At 36.8% G+C, this 21,994-nt stretch overlaps 1 long non-coding RNA gene across 1 annotated transcript; it reads right to left on the minus strand.

The window, feature by feature from the left end:
* Positions 1–237: 237 nt before the first annotated feature.
* On the minus strand, positions 238–6,806 carry LOC128196448 (uncharacterized). Its single transcript, XR_008248746.1, has 2 exons — positions 6,150–6,806; positions 238–630 (listed from the first exon to the last, which is right to left on the minus strand). It is a non-coding gene; the product is annotated as an uncharacterized LOC128196448 (long non-coding RNA).
* Between the last annotated feature and the right edge of the window lie 15,188 nt (positions 6,807–21,994).

Raw genomic sequence — 21,994 nt, forward strand, 5'->3', positions numbered from 1 at the left:
CTAATGTCCTTTATAATGTTTTGATATACTTGGCACTGGATCTGTTTTGATGTGCTATATAGTAACTTGATGTTTTCATGTACCCATGAATTGACTTTTGTTTATTAAAAGATATTGTTTTGATGTTTTCATGTACCCATGTTTTGATATTGATTTTGACAACTTCCATTTTGTGCACACATCACTCATTATCATGGGGACCACATTCGCACATAATTAACTAAAATGAGGACTAAATTGAACAATTAAACACTAATACACATTTCATTCCTTCATTTATTACAAAAGACAGTCGCCCAACCTTAACATTGGGGTCACCCAAAAACCTCAACCTTCAAAACACTAAAGTAAATCAGATGACGACCACCTAAAAACACACAGAACATATCAACCTAAAAACACACTTACAACACATCAACCTAAAAACATACACAACATAACTATGATCACTACACTGATAACACACATCACTGCTACTAATAATTGGATCCGTCTCTTCAAAGCTTTCACTGTGTTCTCCATATCATAAATCTTCCTCCTTTGCCTAGCAATGATAACATCCCTTTCACCAACATTTTCTTCATTGCATCACTTGAAATAGTTACAACACATCACAATAACAGGTCCACTCTGTTATTCATCAAACACAATGTTAATTACCAACAAATAAAAAAAAATAAGCTTTAAATAGAAATGCTTTTATTCACATACCAGCACAGTAACGACAACCCCAAAAATATCTTCCAACATTCTTTGAAGTTATAGCCATTTTTACTACTATCATCTCAACATAATTGCAAATGGGAATTATCCCTACCCCCATTGAACCACCACTAATTGAGTAATGACAACTTCGGTGGCCCAAGCTATTGTAAGAAGAAGAAGATTAGGAAGCAAACATGGCTTATAAACCACCAAGATTGGGAAAAAGATTGCTAACCTCGAACCTCACTATGGCTTTCATAGAGGAAAAGTAAAAAACCCTAATTTTAGAATCCACCCTCATCAAAAATTGGGTTTCATTAAATAAGTGGCATTTCTTTCAGAATCCACCTCACTGTGCCTGAAGGGAATCGACATGGGCAGTTAAATACCATCTCATTTGGGTTTTGCACAACTGGACAGTGGGTTGTTAACGATTTAAACGTTGTCTGTAAAAATGACTAAATTGAACATAAATTACATTTTTTAGGAATACATTGAACAGAAAAAAAAAACTAGGACCATTTTGAACAAACCTGATGAAAATAGGGACCAATGGTGTTATTAAGCCTAATTAAAATTCAATTAATCTTATAACTATCAAGGAAAGGTTAGAAAATATAACTAGGTTTATTTTATAATTTAGGATGACAAATTATGGAACAATATATACATTTTGAGAAATGATAACGGTTGAAAAACCGTTATTTTTATACTTAATTTTGACATTAAAAATAACCTTTTATGACTTAGAAACTAGTTTGAAATCATGCTTTTGCTTAAGTTGTGAGAATAAGAGAGTTAAAGGTGGTATTATTGGTTTTATGCTTGGTTTTCCTTGTTTTGACAAGAATTAAGATGAATTGGATGAAGAAGTTGAAGTAGCAAGGAGTTGTAGTTAGAAAAAGCGGGAAAAGTAGCACTTAGAAGAATCGCAGAGAGTGTTGAGCGTCATTTTGGGGCGTTGAGCGCCAATTTAGAGGTGCAACCATTGTTTCACGCCTGAGCGCCACCGCTGAGCGTCACTTGAGTGCTGCAACCACTGTTTCACGCCTGAGCGCCACCGTTGAGCGTCATTTGAGTAGAACTCCACTATTTGAGTAAAACCTTGAGCCTCAGCTTGTAGGGTAACTCCATTAGTTTGAACTCTACTTTTATCATCTTCCTCCTTTGAATAGAACAAGTAATTGTTTGTGTAATAGCCGCCGAAAGTGATCACATAAGTGTTAGGTCCACGAGCTAGTCTCAATAGATTTTCATAAACATTCCGAGTCGCATAAATCTTTTTCTTAAACCAAGCTAAAAAGGATTTGTTATGTTCATTAAGTGTCAACTTTTCACTCATACGTGGATGTGCTGACTTAATTTCATCAATGTGTTGTGAAATGTAAGGAATAACATCCTCTGTGCTGTTTAAAATGTACAAATGTGCTTGATTAACTTCTTTTCCACTAACACTTTCAATCCTTACTCCTCGAACTCCCTTTCCTTCACATATGTTTTCATGTCTTTTCTTTGGAAGTCCTATTGGGTCACAACTTGGCATATAACTTGAGCAGAATTCAATGACTTCCTCTACAATTTAGCGCTCTATCACTATTGCAGTAAGGGGAAATAATATTGGTTCATTTTGCTTATAGGCACCGGTTATACAACCGAGGCATATACGGACGAGGTAAAAAGGGGTGGCTTTATGCCTCAGTTCTGAACCGGGTTAAAACGAGATCGGATTAAGCCTCGGTTCTTAGATAATCGAGGCAACTGCGTGTTTTTTTTTCGGTATGCACAGTCCACTTCTCCCTGTTCCTTGCACAGTCCACTTCTCCCTCTTCGTTGCACAGTCCACAGTCCACAGTTTAAGAAAAACAGTCCACAGTCCAAGCAAAAGGGTTAATGAATTTTCCTTCCCTTTCACAGAACAAAATCTCAAAAGATACAAAACCAAATCTCAGAAGCAAGCACTCCAACAGCAACTACACTAGCCTAACAAAATCGCTCCCAAAATAACACAGAAAAAATATTATGGGTTTTTGATGTAATGAGCATTGCGGAGGTTGTCATTACCAACTCTGAGAACGATTTGGGGAAGAAGAGAGGCTCCTACAAGGCCAAACTAGAACAGAGAGAAGAAAAGATGAAGGTTGATGCCTCCCCTTCTCGCAGAAACGCCACCACTGCAGGACGCCCTCGCTGCGACCTTGCTACGGTCTCGCCGCGGCCTCTTTGCGGTCTCATTGTGACCTAGCTGCCACCTCGCCTTCACAGAAACAACCGCGATTCATTCAACTCTTAGATCGACGAACCTCCCATCATCTCCAAGGCACCATCTTCTATGCTTGCCAAACGCCTTAGATCGGCGAGCCTCCCATCATCGTCGCCGCGGTACTCGTCTCCACCATCGCGCCTCCCCTCCGCTTTCGACGCCGGCCACAATCGCGCCTCTCCTCCGCTTTCGACGCCGGCCACCATCGCGCCTCCCCTCTGGAGCACAAGTTGCTGCAATGGAGGAAAGAACCTCCTCGCGCCGTGGCTGCCAAGTGGGAGAAGAGAGATTCCCCTTTTTGTTTCTGCTTCTGTTGGGAGAGGAAAGAAAAGAGTTTCGTGTAAAATGAAAAAGGAGATATGAGAGTAGGTCATGTGCGAGAGGTAATAGGCCTCGGTTCTCCTTTAACCGAGTCAATACACCAAAACACAGACCTCGGTTCCACCTTTAACCGAGTTAATAGGTTGTAATATGTGTTATATGCTTCGGTTCTCACTGAACCGAGGCATATAAATTCATCAAAACTACAAAATTGCCACCGCTTTCTGGTAGGCTTCGGTTTTTCTTAGACCGAAGTCTATTAGGCGAGTTAAAAAGCATATTTTTTACTAGTGTATAATCGAAGCTTTCGGTCTCAATTAATTCTTAACACATCCCTTTAAGATCTTCATGTATCTTTCAACCGGGTACATCCACCTCAAGAAAACTGGCCAACATATTCGAATCTTTGTCACTAGATGGACAATGAAATGAACCATGATATCAAAAGTTGAGGGTGGGAAATACATTTCTAATTCACACAATAGTCTTATGGCCTCATTTTGCAAATCATCTAACTGTCAAGGATTAACAACTTTCTTGCAAATGGCATTGAAAGACAAACTCAAACGTTGAGAATACCTCTAACAGAGGCAAGTAATATGGCTCAAATAACTACTGGTAAAAGTTGTTGCATTAAGACATGACAATCGTGAGACTTTAAACCAATCAACTTCAAATCTTTCATAGAAACAACGCTACTAATATTCGACGAATAACCTTGTGGAACCTTCACACTATGTAAACATTGACAAAAAAATTGTTTTTCTTTTTTTGAAAGAGTGTGACAAGCTGGAGGAAGATAGGTGCGTCTTCCTATGGATTGCGGATGTAACCAAGAACGGATTCCCATGTCAACCAAGTCTTGTCATGCTTTCACTCCATCTTTTGTCTTTCCTTTAACGTTTAGTAAAGTCCCAACAACACTATCACATACATTTTTTTCAACATGCATCACGTCTATGCACTGTCGCACATCAAGTTTACACCAATATGGAAGATTGAAGAATATTGATCGCTTTTTCCAAACATTTTTCTCAACATTCTTCGTTTTATGTTTTCTGAAGACAACATCAATGTTCCTCATATGGTCGTATACTTCTTTCCCATTACGTGGTTTGCACACTACATCATCCTCCAGACTTCCATTAAACGCTTTTTTCAATCTACAGTAAGGGTGATTTCGAGGAAGGAATCTTCAGTGTCTTGTGTACACAGTTTTCTGCCCATGCTTCAGTTGAAGATAACTAGTATTTTCTTCACAAATCGGACATGGAAAATGATCTTTAACATTGTAACCACTCAAGTTCCCATATGTTGGGAAATCATTAATGGTGCAAAACAACATTGCACGTAAACGAAAGTTTTCTTCTAAATATGAATCGAAGACCTCGACACTCTCTTCCCACAACATTTTTAAATCGTCAATTAATGATTTTAGATAAACATCAATGTCATTTCCAGGTTGTCTAGGACCTGATATCATCATAGACAACATCTTGTATTTTCTCTTCATGCACAACAGAGGAGATAGATTGTAAATCATCAAAATAACAGGCCATGAACTATGTTTGCTATTTAAGTTGCCATAAGGATTCATATCATCGGAAGCAAGTGCAAGTCTTAAGTTTCTTGGGTCTACACTAAATTCGGGAAATGTGCCATCAATTTTCTTCCATTGTGGGGAATCAGCTGGGTATCGAAGAAGATTATCACATTTTCTTCCATCAACGTGCCACATAAGATTCTTCGCATCTTCTTTAGCAGAAAACAATTGTTTCAACCTTGGTACTATAGGTAAATACCACATGACCTTAGCCGGTGGACCTTCATTGTGTTCATCGTTATTTCCATCAAGTTTCTTCTTAAATCGTGACGAACCACATGTCCGACACACCTTCATTGAAGCATACTGATCTCTATACAATACATAGTCATTGGGACATCCATGTCTCTTTTGGTATTCCAAACCCATTGGACATAGAATTTTATTCGCGTCGTAATTTCGGATAGGTAACGTGTTATTTTCTGGTAGCATCTCCTTTAGCAACTCCAACAATTCCGTGAAACTTTTATCAGTCCATCCGTTTCTTGCTTTCTGATGCAGTTGTCGCGGCCCATACAAATTTGATGTGCATTAAATAATACAGTATAGTGCTAGGAAGTGACTCCTAGGTCGTCTCTCAAGGACCAAATGTGATTCGAGTCTTAGGTTAAATACGTAGTGGGAGGTTTTGAAAGTTTTTTTGTGATTAGAAATAAACTAAATTAAAACTTGAAATTAAATACCACCAAACATAATTAAAAACATTGAAATAAATGAACAAAGCATGAAAACTAAACGGTCCTACAAATGACCGAACGGTTCTACATTGAGACCGGACAATCTCTAAAACAAGATGTGCGAACTAATTAACATGTAGCATATAATAATAATAAAAAAACTTAACTAAAAATGAAATGTACATTATAGTCATCCACCAACGCATATCTATCACAGGAATCAATAAACTAATACTAAAAATGCGCTAACAATAAAAATGAACCATATTGCTGACTGTAATTCCAAATTCAATAATATTAAAGTGAGTCTCGGTGCAAGTTGAAGCTAAATCAAGAAAAATCATTTTGGAGCAAACCGTGTACTACTCTAAAATTAAATTTTCAGAAATTAAAAAAACAGCGTGTACAATTTAAAAGAAAATTAGCGTCCACCTTTCTAAAAGTTAAAAATTGAAATTGAAATTATAAAACAGCGTGCACCACTTCTATATGAAAGATGAAATGCTTAAATAAATCACCGTGAATAAAGAAAAAGCCAAAATCACTGCACACGATCCAATTCAATAAAATTAATCTCCATTACCAGCCGAAAACCAATGCCTCCAAAGCTGAAATGAAAGCACCGAATAAAATGATGTCTGTGCCTCTCCAGCAAGCAAAGCAATGCACGTCCTCTCCAGCTCCTATTTCAAACGAAGAAAAGAAATCAAACATTTTTTTTTTCTCAACATGCTGGATGAACGTGACTTCTTCTAGCATCTGGAGCACCGCTGCCTTCTAATGAGAAGTGTGCCCCCCAACGCTACTTCGCTTCTAAATAAAAGATATTGCTCCCAGGCTGGCGGCTGCACACATCTTCTCTTTGCAAAATCCAGCTTCTCTCCGCGTGCCTCACTTCTTCCAGGACGTGACCGAATGCTTCTTCCAAAAACGAAACCGACGTGCTTCTTTTCGCGCTCTCTGAATGTTGGACATGGCAGTTGGATGTGACCGTGCCTTCAATTCAGAATATATTAATTTTTTCCTCCGTGGCGGCTGCCTTACTTCATATTAATTGGCCCCCATCCACGCTGGACGCTGCTGGACGCTGCTGGACGCTCCTAGGACGTGTGTTGCTGCTTTTGGACGAACATCTCTCCAAGCTGCTGGATGTGTAGCCCATCTCGTGTGCTTCTTTCCAGCCCAAGTTGTGACACTCCATTCTACGTGCAGCCCATGTGCCTCTTTGGATGGAGGGTTACTCCCTACACCACCCCACTTTGTTATCTACATCATCACATTTTTTTTAAATTTCAAAATTATTCTTTATATTTCAAAATATCTTACCCCTTCACCTTTTTTCTTCAACAGATGTTAACATCCGTTGAAGAAAAAATTCTTCAACGGATGTGCCACATTTGTTAAATTTTTTTTTTAATTTATTGTATTTTAAATTAATATATAAATTAATTTTTTTAAATTATTACTTAATTATTTATAAATTAATTTTAGTTTATTTAATAAAATAATTATTATTAATTTAATTTATGTATTATTATTTAAATAATAATTAAAATATTTTTTATAAATATATTAAAACGGATGTGCCACGGATGTGGCAACATCCGTTGAATTTGTTTTCTTTTTTTTTAATTTTTAGTTTTTTAATTTTTTGTATTTTAAATTAATATATAAATATTATTTAATTATTTTAAAAATATCACTTAATTATTTATAAATTAATTTTATTTTATTTAATAAAATAATTATTATTAATTTATTTTATATATTATTATTTAAATAATAAATACAATTTTTGTTATAAATCTACTTCACATCCGTTAAAGGATGTGGCGACATCCGTTGAATTAGTTTGTTTTTTTAATTTTTTTTATTTTAAATTAATATATAAATATTATTTAATTTTTTTAAAATTAATACTTAATTATTTATAAATTAATACTTAATTATTTATAAATTAATTTTATTTTATTTAATAAAATAATAATTATTAATTAAATTTACATATTATTATTTAAATAGTAAATAAAGCATTTTTTAAAAATCTATTAAACGGATGTGGTCACATCCGTTGAAATTTTTTTTTTAAATAAAAATAATAAAATAAAATATAAAATATGTAAACGGATGTCAACATCCGTTGAAGGTGAAACGGATGTTGACATCCGTTTTATAGCAAGGGCAAATTAGGTATGAAGTGGTGCAGGGAACGGTTGGTAGTGATGGAAGTGATTCAGTGTTTCTTCACCTCCAAAACGCTCCTCCCTTAAGCTAAATAATGAATCTTTTTCTAGGTGGCGGTTGGCTCCCTCTTTGTTGGATTCTTCTGTGATTAAAAACAAAATAGAATCAGCACTCCAATTAATTTCGATGGGTCGGGTGTGCTACTGCCATTTTCTTTGTCCACACCTTCTTTTCCATTTAAAAAAAATGTAAGTGAGTTGACATTTCTCTTTGAGTCCCAAAATATCACCCAACAATTTTCTTACAATTAATAATGCAAATAATTAGTCTCAGATATTTCAAATTAATTAAAATAAGAATTTATGGTCAAATTAAGCACAATTAGAAAAAACGGAAAAAGATCGGACATTTAAGCACAATTCTGTGATTAATTCTATCACAATAAACTAAGTGAAGTCAAGAAAATATCGACTCATCAAAATAGACCACACTTAGTTTTTTACACTCCTGGGCAAAATCAAGATGCAGATCAAGGAATAGTTAAGAGGACATCACGGGAATGACACAAACATAACACACAGAAAACAAAGACTCACAAGGAAACAAACAGAATTACAAAGTTCTCAAGGAATCTAGACAAATAAAAGAAGTATACAATATCCAACACAGAATCAAAGAAAGCAGATACTCATGAAATCGCCCAAGCACTTCCAAAGATGGCAAAATGATCAACCAGCTTAAGAGGTGAATCAAAAGTAACAAAACCTCACAAATGCACTTTCACTATTTATCTCAAGTGTCTAGGGTAAACAACTTCAACTCAATGCACTCAAGAAAACAAACACAAACAGACTTGGCAAGCCTCTAATATCAACACTCAAAATATATGCATGTTCAAATCAAAAGGTCTTTTCATGGTTGTAATGGGGCTAAAGACAAGGGAGGATAACATATGGATGAGAAGCTACAAACCAAAAGAAATAGAGGAGCAATGGGGAACAAGTGTAAACACAGTCAAATCAAACCCAAAACCTCTAATTCAATCCTCTTCTTGGCTCCATTATTCACAATTTTTTTTATTTTTCTCATTTTTCTCTATCTTTGTTTTTTTTTTCTTTCTCATCTTGTCTCTTTTCTTTTCTCTCTATTTAGGACACAACTTTCAAAGACAAGATGTACACATTTTTACAGAATCAACCAAGAAGAGGAACCAACTAGCCAACTCATCAAATTCCCCAAGGAGACCACACTTGTTCCCAAAACACTTTCGAAGCTCCAAAATTCCCTCATGTTAAGGTAATCATGGGTTTTTCACTTAGGGCTAGTGTATGAGCTTCAAAACAAACAAATGAGGAAAGTATAGGCTCAAAAGGGGTTATCAAAGGATTAGAACAAGGTAAGCTTATTTGGCTAGAGAGGCTCAAGAACAAAAATGCCTTTATCACTTCCAAACATGCATATCAATCAAGAATTATCAACAAGAGTCAAGCCAAGGCATATGCGCAAGCAATCAAGAGACATCACACAAGAAAGAACATAAAGTGGCTCAAATCTCACACAGGGTATTTCTATCACAATCAATCACCCTCTCAAACATCATGATCATCTTCCAATCAGAGAAAAACATGGATTTCAAACCAAGTATCAATCAAGTGAAGGAAAGGACACATCTACAACCTAAACAAAGTCCAGAAATCAAGAGAAACATGCAAAATTGTACACAACACAAAACAAAAACTACCTAGAAAACAAAAAATTTAACACAGAAAAGAAAAACTAACAAAGAAAATAGAAATCTCTCCCAATAGACCACACTTAAACTACACAGTGTTCTCAATGTGTCACAAGCATAAGATCAGAAATCAGAACAGTCAACAGATCATGGACAAGTGCAATAAAAGTAGGGAAAGGGGGAGAAGGAAAAAGAAAACTCCCCTACGTTAGGGTGGAAGGTGCCAATTTTGGACTATCAAGGAGATGTTTTCCACCACTGGATCCAACAAGGAAGTTTTGAGGAAGAATTTCTTCATCCTCCAGATTTGATCTAGTAGGGAAATGTCTTCCACAACTAGATCTAAGAAGCAAAGATTGTTGATGGGTGGGTTCAGTCGGTGCCTATTGATCTTCAAGTTTTTATGTATGCTAGCACCTTTGTCTTCCACCGTGGGTGTTTGCTGGTCAAATTCATGTGTACCTCCTGCAATAAGGTTAGTGCATGTGGGTCCAAAGAATCTATATGCAGAGGTATAAAACCCAATCCCAATGTAATAGGTTGAACCTCATATATACTCTAAGAACATGAATCAATTTCAAATTTAGAAGCAATATCATCAACAGACTCAGATTCATGTTCAGTGCATTGATAAGAAGTATTCAGATAGGATGGCAAAATTTGTTTCTCATCATGCAAAGAGTGGAAATGAAAATCATGCTCATCAACATCATAATCATCAACAACATACCCATCAATAGTATAATCATTAAAAGCATAATCAAGCTCAGGTATGTCTGCCTCCTCTTCCTTGAAGATTGGTAAAGTGGTGGAAGGTGAAAATGGTCTACCTGGCTCAAAGGTGTTGCTCATACCTGCCTGGTCCTCAAAATCTTTATCAGGATCTATCTCCTCAAGTGCAAGAGTAGGGACATCTGAAGGTGGGAAAGTAGGTGGCACAATGAGCACAAGACTCTGGTTCCCATCTCCTATGTGGATGACACTAACATCATTAGGAATCTGAACAGTCTGAAATGGTGATTCCTCTGAATCTTGAGGTTGTTCTTGATTAAGTTGAGTGGCCATCTGCCTCATCTGATCAGTCAAACTATGAATGGATGCTCTGGTCTCTTGCTGAAAATGAATGTTCTGCATGGTCATCTACTCCAACAACTCCTTCAATGTAGGCTCAGAAGTAGTGGAAGGATGAGGAGTTGCTTGGGCAGGCTCATGAAACTGCAACTGCTGTTGTTGTTGGACAAGTGGAGGCATACAAGTACTCTGGAATGGAAGTTCTTAATAATGATGTTTCTGTGGGGTACCCTGCCATCCCAAGTTAGTGTCATTCCATCCAGGATTATTGTTGTAACCATACTAAGCAGGGAAGAATTCATCCAAGAACAATCGCTTAAAATCTTCCCAAGAAGTGATACACCCTGAAGGAAGACAATAAAGCCAATCCCTTGTTGCTCCTTGTAATGATTGCGGAAATGCCTTTAAGAACATATCATCATCTTGGACATGTGGAGGTTTCATTGAAGAGCACATGATGTGGAAGTCCTCCAAATGTTGATGTGGGCATTCACCTGCAAAACCATGAAACTTATGTAGTAAATGTATCAGTCCAACGTTGAGAACGCAATGAACATCATCCTCAGTAGGTGGAACCGGCTCCCAAAGAGCACTTTCATTAGTTGGATGATGAGTCGTATTGTTCTCAGCATAGAAATCAGCAGAATATACATGAGAATCATAATCAAAGGCACATGCAGAAGGAGAATCATAATTATAGGCATAGGGAGAAGAAGCAGTGTGTTCATAATCAAAATAGTAGACATGGAAAAAGAAGGGGGAAGGTAGAAAGGAAATGCTCAAAATTATTAAACAAACAAAACACAACACAACAACATTAAACACGCAACATGCATACGCAAAAACGCACACACAACACATAACAAAACACAACACACACTAACACAACAAAGACCTAAGACTGAACCGTTGGTCCCCCGCAACGCCGCCAAAATTTGATGCGGCTGTCACGGCCCATACAAATTTGATATGCATTAAAGAATGCAGTATAGTGCTAAGAAGTGACTCCTAGGTCGTCTCTCAATGACCAAATGTGATTCGAGTCTTAGGTCAAACACGTAGTGGGGGGTTTTGAAAGTGTTTATGTAATTAGAAATGAACTAAATTAAAACTTGAAATTAAATACAACCAAACATAATTAAAAACAATGAAATAAATGAACAAAGCATGAAGACCAAACGATCCTATAAATGACCGAACGGTTCTACATTGAGATCGGATAGTCTCTAAAGCAAGATGTGTGAACTAATATAACATGTAGCAAATAACAATAAAAAAAAACACTTAACCTAAAATGAAATGCACATTATAGTCATCCACTAACGCATGTCTATCACAGGAATCAATAAACTAAAACTAAAAATGCGCTAACAATAAAAATGAACCATATTGCTCACTGTAATTCCAAATTAAAGTGAGTCTCGGTGTTAGTTGAAGCTAAATCAAGAAAAATCATTTTGGAGCAAACTGTGTACTACTCTAAAATTAAATCAGAGTTTCTTCAGAAATTAAAAAAATAGCGTGTACAATTTAAAAGAAAATTAGCGTCCACCTTTCTAAAACTTAAAAATTGAAATTGAAATTATAAAACAGTGTGCACAACTTCTATATGAAAGATGAAATTCTTAAATAAATCACCGTGAATAAAAAAAAAGCCAAAATGAATGCACACGATCCAAATCAATAAAATTAATCTCCATCACGAGCCGAAAACCAATGCCTCCAACAAAGCTGAAATGAAAGCACCGAATAAAATGATGTTCGTGCCTCTCCAGCAAGCAAAGCAATGCATGTCCTCTCCAGCTCCTACTTCAAACAAAGAAAAGAAATCAAACATTTTTTTTTTCTCAACGTGCTGGATGAACGTGACTTCTTCTAGCCCCTGGAGCATCGCTGCCTTCTAATGAAAAGTGTGTCCCCCAACGCTACTTCGCTTCTAAATAAAAGATCCTGCTCCTGGGCTGGCGGCTGCACACAACTTCTCTTTGATAAATCAATCTTCTCTCCACGTCCCTCACTTCTTCCAGGACGTGACCGAGTGCTTCTTCCAAAGACGAAACCATCGTGCTCTATAAATGTTGGACATGGCAGCAGGATGTGATCGTGCCTTCAATTCAGATTATAATAATTTTCTCCTCCGTGACGGCTGCCCTACTTCATATTAATTGGCCCCCATCCACGTTGGACGCTACTAGGCTCTCCTTGGACGCGTGTTGCTGCTGCTGGACGAACATCTCTCTCCATGTTGCTGGATGTGTATCCCATCTCTTGTGCTTCTTTCCAGCCCAAGCTGTGACACTCCATTCTACGTGCAGCGCATGTGTCTTTTTGGATGTGTTGCCAAATTCCTTTGGACCGTGCACTTCCTTCTAGCCAGCTAAAAAAAATGAATTGTTCTTTGATGACAATTTAGCACCGAAAACGGTGCCAAAAACTTGTTAAACCTCGACAAGTGTGATCGAATCGTATTAAGTAATAAACTTGGTAAGACCAAGTATCGTTCTTCCAAAGGACTCACGGCCTAGTTAGTTATATGATTGCTTGATTATTTAAGACTTCAAATGCAAAAGAGAAAAAGTAAACATATGTATGCATGAGTTTGATCAATGGAAAGAAGAACAAAAACACTTGAAACGGATTATATGGATGAGTATGTTGTTGGGGTTTATCAATTTCATCTTATCCTCTCTAAATTACCTTAAACGCGATGTCTCGGTGAAGAAAGCCTAATCATAATCACTAGTTTACAATGTCTTGTCTCCCTAGCAATTAATCATGCATTATAATGAACAGAAGCTTAAAGGCAACCAACCATCATACTCCTATGTCTAGGTTTATACTACTGTTGGGAGAGATTCCTCAAAGCTAGATTTTACCATATGTGTCCATATCAACAAAACCAATAATCATGACATTGAATGAGTTAAACAATGCATGCTTTGAGCAAAGAGGAAAAACCCTAACTATTGATAAAAGAAAGAATGTATCTCAAATAAGATGTTTAAACAGATATTCCATATATGAGAGCTTCAAAAGATTACATTGATTTCCCAACAACAATACAAAGTTTAGTTCACCATATTCATGGTGAAACTAGATGAAAAATAATTAAAAGAGTGAAGGATAGAACCCTAGAAAGTTGAGTAGGTAGCCTTAGCATCCAAAATCTTCCTCCAAGGGGTGGAGAGGTGTGTGTTTGCTTCATTCTCTGTCAAAGATACAAACCCTAGAACGTCCTAAAGCTTATATACTATTCTAAAAATACAGAAAATTAGGCCCAAGCCCAAAATAATGCCGCTCAGCAGTAAAATACCGCTCACCGGTATCGACGCGTCGTCAATTCTTCTCCTCAGCTGCATTTTTACCCCTCAACGGTGCCAACGGGTGTTCAGAAGTGTCGTTCAGCGGTAAAATGACACTGAGCGGTACTTGCAGCTTCACTTCTTTTGCACTTTTTGTGTCCTTTTCTGATTCCAACTATGTCCTACTTCACTTCTTTCATCAAATTCATCTTAAAACCTGCATAAAACAATGAAATCAAGCATAAACCTGTCCAACTCTCTTATTTCTAAAAATATAAGCAAAAGCATGATTCCAAGCTAGTTTCTAAGTCTTAAAGGTTGCTTTTAGTACGAAATTTAAGCATGAAAATAACAGTTTTTCAACTGTTATCACAACCCCAAACTTAGAACTTTGCTTGTCCTCAAGCAAACAAGATGTAACTCAATCTTCCACCAATCCATACAGTGGTTCACCACATTCAAAAATCCTCCTTTCAAGATAAGTAAATACTCAATTAAGCTCATTACAAAGACTTCAATCATGACATGCACATGCTTTAGTGTTCCACAATCACATACTATCCAACAAATTCTATTTTTCATGAATGATCAATCAACTAAGCATGAATGTTCTTATGTTTTCATGGAATCTTTTCTCACTAGATAAAGTGTTTCACTCAAACACACAAGTGTATAAAAGGTATTCACTCATTCACTCTACTATCAGAATGTCATATGAATTGACTTTGCCTTTCATTTAACCACAATCAAATACATTCACAAGTAAGCATCATCACAAGGACTTTTCAATGGCTTATAATGTGGCTGGGCTAACAAGGAAAAATTGGTTTTTCTAGATCACAAAACCCGAGTTAAGAGAATCATCTAAACACAATCATTCTTACTTATTCCCAACTTTCCTTTGCATTGAGCTTTTCTTTTTCTTCTTTTCTTTACTTTTTCTTTTTCTTTTCTTTTTCATATGCTTAGCTCTTAGCTCAAGGCTTTCTATTTTCCCTTTCAAAACTAACAACCCCAAACTTGAGCATTTATCAATACCATAGAATACTTTCAACTCAACTCAAGGTAAAGCTTTTCAAAAAGGGTTTTCAAATAATGTTCAAGGCTAAGGGTTCAAAGGATAGAACACATAATGCTCTCTTTTAGTGGGATAAATTTATGCATTTGGCTAACAAAAGGGTTACCAACAAATGGCCTTGATCATATGATGCAAACAAGCAAATGATTCAATCATAGAAAAACCTGGGCAAAGTTATTCATGCTTTCAAAGTAATAACATTCAATCACAACAACTTTGGAGCTCAAAACCTCACATATAAGCTCATTCACATTCCACATACAACATCCTGCTAAGCATCATAATCACAATCACAACATCATGCATTTATTCACAAAGCTTGTGAACCACCTATATAAGCATATAATGTGCACAATATCAAAGCATCATCAAACATTACTTATCACACAACAATCATAAGCAAACCATCATAACAAATAAAGTTTCCAATTGAGTACATCAAATCCTATTCTAAAAACAGAAGCAAATAAGTTCAATAAAACAAAACCAAACAAATCATGCTCTAGTGCTGATAGCATCCATCAGTGAATGCTATCTCAGCTCCTCATCAGCCTGTGTTGTCATTTGTATCTTCCTCCTCTTCCTCATCTTTAGCATCCTCAAATGCATCATCATCAGCATCATCTTCATCCTCCTCCATAGCTAAAACTTTAGCTGCTCTGGCTCTGCCGCCTTGGGCCTGCTCCTCTGGCCAAGCTACTATATTATGGAATTCATCCATGGTCCACCTATGTGCTGGGGGTGTATCATATAACCCAACAATCATCTCAATAGTGGCCACCTGCCCTCTGTGGATAGACTGAAATTGTGCGCCTACAAGAGACATGTACATATCCCTCATCTGGAATGGCTCTGCCTCATGAGTCTCTACAGATGCCTGACTCTGTGCTTGTCCTCTTTCTCTACGAGGACGGTGTGGTGGAACTGGCTGAGCTGCCTCTTCACCTCCACAGTACTGCCTGTAATAAGCCTCATCAATTGCTTTGCTATCTTGCACAGATGTGTGATCAAAGAAGGATGCCCTAAAGGTGCTTTGCTATTCATCGTGTTGGCACACATCTGTATTTCGTTAGCTATCACCTTTCCAATATTGATATTCATATTCCTGATCACACAGTATAGAACAAGTGCCCTTCTAAGAGTGATGTCGGAAACCTGAGAACATGGTTGAATGTTGGCATGGGAGAATGCCATCCAATACTTTGCAAGAGGATTCAAGTCAGTCCTCCTAATATTCACCCACAGAACCAGTTTTGTTCCTCTGGAAATGTCCTCCATATATACATAGAACACTCTTCACATCATCAAAATCAGTGCCTTCCTCCACACATAGAGTAAACTGGCACTTCTCACCAACCCATTCAGTGCCCAAGAAGCTGTTGATAGAGTCAGGATCATGCCTAATAGCGTGGCCTCTGACATAGCCTAGGTAATCCTCAGCCGGATAATCACCCAACTTCCTTGCGTTGGTGTAAAATTCCTTTACCACAGTTATATTGGCTGGTGCAGGGTATGTGGCTAGCTTCCCCCAGTTCCTTCCCATCAGTTGCTCTCCAAATTGAGGAGCAAAGTTTAGTATCATTCCAACTTTCCTCTCCATCAGGAGCCTCCTATCTTGAACAATGTTAAAATGCTTCTCATGTTTGCGAGATAGGAACCTACTAGAATGGGGTTGTTCTGGTTCCTTATCTTTCCTTTTGAATGCCATGGTCTTCAATCTTTTGCCTGAAGAGGATGCCATTCCTAAATCAAACACAATTTACAAAACCATAAGACATGTTGTTAATCATTAGTAAACCACAAACAACACCCTAAATCCATGCTGAACCACCACTGAGGGTTAAAATCACCCCTCAGCGCAACCAGTACACCAAGCCAACAAGATAAAACAGCCAAAATGCAAGTCTGGCAAAGTGTCGCTCAACGAAAATTTGCCCCTGAGCGGTGATTCAGCAGATTTTGAAAAATGCTCTTTTTACACTTCCTAACTCCACCCACATGCAATTTTCATACTTCCTAATCAGTTTAATCAATTCAAACATCAATTAATTCATCAAATCATGCATCAAAATTCCTAAACAATCATGCTTCGACAATCATAATCATGCTTTTCAAAAACCCTAGAATGAAAAATGCTTAACTTACTTGGGTGGAGATGCTAGATGAATGGAGAATGCTTTCAAACTGTGAAAAACTCGACCCTAACAATGATGCTCTCTCCCAACCCCAAACTTAGATGGAAAACTAGTGAGAAATTGAGTGGAAGGGAGATTTTCTAAAGAGGAATGAAGGGACAAGTGTAGATAACTCTTGGACAAGTGTTTACGAGTGTGAGGGAAGAAGAGAATCTGAAAATAGAGGCCAAATCGTGACCTAGGGTATAAAAATACCCTAAAGGGCTCGGGTTCCGCTTAGGGCAACCCAAAAAGCCCATTCTACAATACTACCATTAAGCGAAAATTTGTCGCTGAGCGATACTTACGTGTGTTGCTTTTCTTCTTCCTAGCTTACCCTAGGTGCCTTCTACTCATGCCCCTCACTTTCTCCCTCCAATTAAGTTCTCAGATCACTCATACATTCAATCCCTATCACTACAAGAAAAGCGCGAATTACCGAGGGTCTTATTCCGAAGGCCTTACTACCGTTGGTAAAAGTGCTTTACCGAGGGGCATAAGTTGAATCACCGACGGCCTAGACGAAATCTCATTTTCGACGGTCAAAAATACCTTAGCGAGGGTTTTGAAACCTTCGGTAAGAGCGTCAAACAATTAAAATCAATGATTGGGGTTCGTCCCCAATTTTGTCAAACAAAGCCCTCCTTCCCCTCTGCCGGTAAGAGCTGCCATTTTCGCCCTCCCTTCCCATCGACCTTCCCATTCACTCCGTCTGCATTCCCTTTCACTTGCGTTCGTTCATTCTCTCCGTATCTCTCTCCCTGTCCGTTCTGTCCAGTGGCATTGTGTGTGTACGGTTCGTCGTGTCGATGTGGGTCTTGCGGGTGGGGTGGTGGTTCGTGGTCGTGCGCGTGAGGCTTGTGCGGCGAGTGGGGTGGTGATTAGCGTCAGGAGGTCATTGCGGTGAAGCCCAAGGTTGGCTGTTGGGTTGAGAGGTCGCGGTGTGAATTGGCTTCCATTGAATTGGGTGTTCTGGAGTGCGAGGTAAGTTCTCTGTTTTAGAACGCTACTTCAATAAATTGATTGCTTTGTTCTTCCCTAGTTGTGTGCAATGTGTCCATGTAATTGGTTGTTGCCCTGTTCTTACCAATATGCGTGAACTTGTTTGCATTGTTGATATTTGTGTAAGGACAAGGTACTCACACAGATATGGAACCCCATCTTTCCGAAAACGTAGACATTTACTTATGTGGCCATCCGAATCTGTTTTGTATGTAATGCAAGTCTAGCAAAATATTTTTGTCTTTAGATATTGACATCTTTTTCTGTTCTACGGGTGAATTGGAGAACTGAACAATAATTTTAGTCGCAAGATTCGATGTCTTGCTTAATTTCCTAACATTGAGTCGTAAAAGCGAGAGTTATAACTGGCTTTGTTGAGCAACTCTAATTCCTTACCTTTTTGGTCTCAACATTAATTCTAAAACCTATTTCTAACAGTATAGTTATCTCAATTAGGCGTTGATTAACCCTGCATCATGATAATACTCGCGGAGAAACAGATTATACGTTGAAGTGTATGGATGTTCAACAGTCCCATTAGAGTCATATCTCAAATATTACCGGATTGACAATAAATTTGAATGTTTGACTCTCTAGCAAGCGATGTCCCTTAGTTAAGCTCGTAATACATCTGGACTGGAATAAAACAAGTTTAAAAAACATAGGACCACTTAACAAAGTACATTGATGAAGTAAAAAGGGACATCAAAATCCTCTAAAACAAAGTAACATTGGAATAATCACCTTGTACCAGAATCTGTTTTCCAATACTTTGACCCCAATAGTCACTTTCAGATGTTGTTAGATTGTGTCAGTGGGACTAGTCCTGGAGCATTTTCTTCATGGATTTTAGTGCAACAGAAGCAGAATCCAGTAATTATGTTTGTGCCTTTCTCTTTCTAAGAAGATCATATCTCCTAAAGATAAGGATTGAAATCCATAAATACTAATCTATACAAATAATTTGTGGGTTAAAAAAAAAATTAACAAATCTATAGTAATGAAATTGGTGGCTAAGAAGAAGAAGAACATGTTGATTGTATTATTAAAGGTTCACATGATGTGGAAAAACTTGAACAGTGAACTGCTGCTTTCAAAAGGGTTTCTTTTAGCCTTGTTTTTTAACGCAACTGATATATAAAATATTCATAGTGTTGAGGATCTTAGTCCTCATTATATATATGTTGAACTGTTTTTCTTAGTCATTGTAAGGGGAATGATTGTTTTAAGTTTTATTTTGGGTAAGAACTGAGTGGGAGTAACTTTGTTCTGCTTCAACTTGAAGTCAGGGGATTCATTTTTGGTTCGTCAATTGCGTTAGGCATTGTTGCCAAGTTTATTCCTTTATGCAAACCTGGAAAGCTACCAGGTATATCTGTGTTGTGTTTGATGTAATTGAGCACTACTATTAATCTTAATTAATCTGTTTTAATTTAAAACTAGAATGTACCAAACATAGGCTGTCTATTCTGACTGGAAAAGGCCTTGTCATAGTCATATATAGTTTGATCATTCATTATTTCTCTGGGTCTGTTTTATTGTGAAATAACTATCTAGAAAACTTGAAAAACATAAAAAATAGATAAAAATGAAGTCACAAATCGAAAATAAGATGAAAATCAAATTTGACTATATATTGAGCACCTAAAGTTACAGTAGAATAGGGTGAAATAGATTAGGATGCAAATGTGCATTCTGTTTTACAAACCTATAACTATCTACACCAGTTCTAATGGACTAGAAATGACAAAGAATTGAGTGAAGTTTTGATTCCTAAGACAACTTCTAAAAATCACTACTCACATCTCTAAATTTGGCACTTAAAACATAAAAAAGTGTACTAAATAGGTCATAAATTCGAAATTCACCTAAAGTAACCTTAGAATGTGAAATCTTCATATTGTAACAAGTTTAAACTAGTTAAATGAAGGTAAGAAAGAAGTGAAATTGGTAGTGTACCTGAAACTCATAATTGGACTACTTAAAACCTACAAAAGTGTAGTAAATATTTGAGAAATTGGGAACTCACCTAAATTAGCATAAGACGGTGTGTTGTACTAATCCTAACAAGTTTAAAGTTGTTAAATGAAGTTAAGAAACATGTAAAATTATATGAAGTAGCTAAATCTCAAAGTTTGGGTACTTGAAACCTTAAAAAGTCAAGTAAAAGGCTGAGAAAGTGGCAATTGACCTAAAGTAGAATAACAATAACTAATGTTACTTTCCTAACAAGTCTAAAATAGTCAAATGAAGCTAGGAAACTACTAAAAAGCAAACAACTACCTAAAACTCAAAGTTTGAGTAGCTAGAACCTAAAAAAGTGTACTAAAAGGGTGATTACTTATCAATTTTTGTTCTGCTGTGATTCTGTGGTGTTTGGAAGTTTAAACAAGTCCAAATTGATGTATTAAAGCTGTTAGAACCATTCATATAAAGTTAGAATCACTTGTATGCAATTGAATATGTCAAACCATCATATTTAAGGCATTTTTTGAACTTGGAAATTGAATCTGAGTTGTTGATCTATTTTGTGCGTAATTAGAGTTCAAACGAGTGTATTTTGATGAATTAAAATTGTTGAAATGATTACCAAAGTGTAAGAATAGCTTAGGCACAAAATCACTTCCAAAACCACCAATTATGAGTCAATTTTGGGAAGTAGAAAGGTCATTTTCAGTACCAGTTTGGTTTTGAGTTAAATTTGAGTTTTAACATGTTTCAATTCATCAAACAAAGTTGCTAAAGTAGTTAGTTTTGATCTAGAGTTTTTGTTGTGTAATTTTGACATTTCTTCTGTTTGGCATTTAGACCATGGCTGAACATCTTGCAATTTTATTTCCTTACAGATACAAAGTTATCAAACCTATATCCCTCCTAGAAAAGTCTACTAAAGAGGTGAGTATTGAATTTGTTTTATAAATTTCACACTTTGAGCAATTTGAGCATGTATGAATGTCTGTTTTGCTTATTATAGCCTTCATGAGAATTAAATTCTGCAAATTGAGCATGGAAACTTATGTAGATGCTTTATTTTAGTTTATTGTTGATGGATCTGTGTAAAAGCCTATTCATTAAAGACACTTTTTTGTTCTCTAATTTCAAAAACTATAACAACTGATAACAAACCTAATGAAAAAGGAGATACAGTACATGCTTTAAGGTTGCCAACAACAATAAGAATGTGTATTGTACACTTCTTCTCATCTTTGCCTTTTATTTCTTTCTTCATTCTGCTCTTGCCAGGTCCATGCCCCCCCCCCCACCATGCTCCTTCCTTTCTCATTTAACTTCCACCCAAAAATGATAGGCCAGGACCATATCCCTCCAACATGCGCCTAGGGTCTCACATATTTCAACCACTTGTTCATCCCATATCTAAACAAGAAAACAAAATCTCTCTCTTTTTATAACATCAAAATCTCTCACATTTTTATTTGAAAACTACAATTTAGATGTGTCATGTAGTGATTGGTTGTTCCTCTCGACCAAGGTTATTCAAATCTCACTTCTAAACTTTGTTAGGGTTCTGTACCAAGTATCTTTTAGAGGATAGAAACTCAATCTTACAATCCCTCAACTATTTTGCTTGTGTCTCAAAATTTGGGTAGTGTAGTTGCCAAATTTTCACTGTTTTTCTCACTATAGAATGATGTTTCAGTAAGCTAATTTTCGTTGCTGTATAGCCACTTAGATCAAGAGCTATTCAAGTTTCCACCCCTGAAGATGCTACCACTATCTACACAAGTGCTGTCTGGTTCATTTTTTCCAAAAAAATGAGTTAAAATTTGGTGGTTCAAGACAGGAAATGTCATAGCAGTGGTTGTAGGTCAAAACTAATCACTCCAACAACTTGATTTAGTGATTTTAAAGTTCTTATAACTTTGA

This window comes from Vigna angularis, chromosome 5, assembly GCF_016808095.1.
Source record: "Vigna angularis cultivar LongXiaoDou No.4 chromosome 5, ASM1680809v1, whole genome shotgun sequence".
In the NCBI taxonomy this organism is placed as follows: domain Eukaryota; kingdom Viridiplantae; phylum Streptophyta; class Magnoliopsida; order Fabales; family Fabaceae; genus Vigna; species Vigna angularis.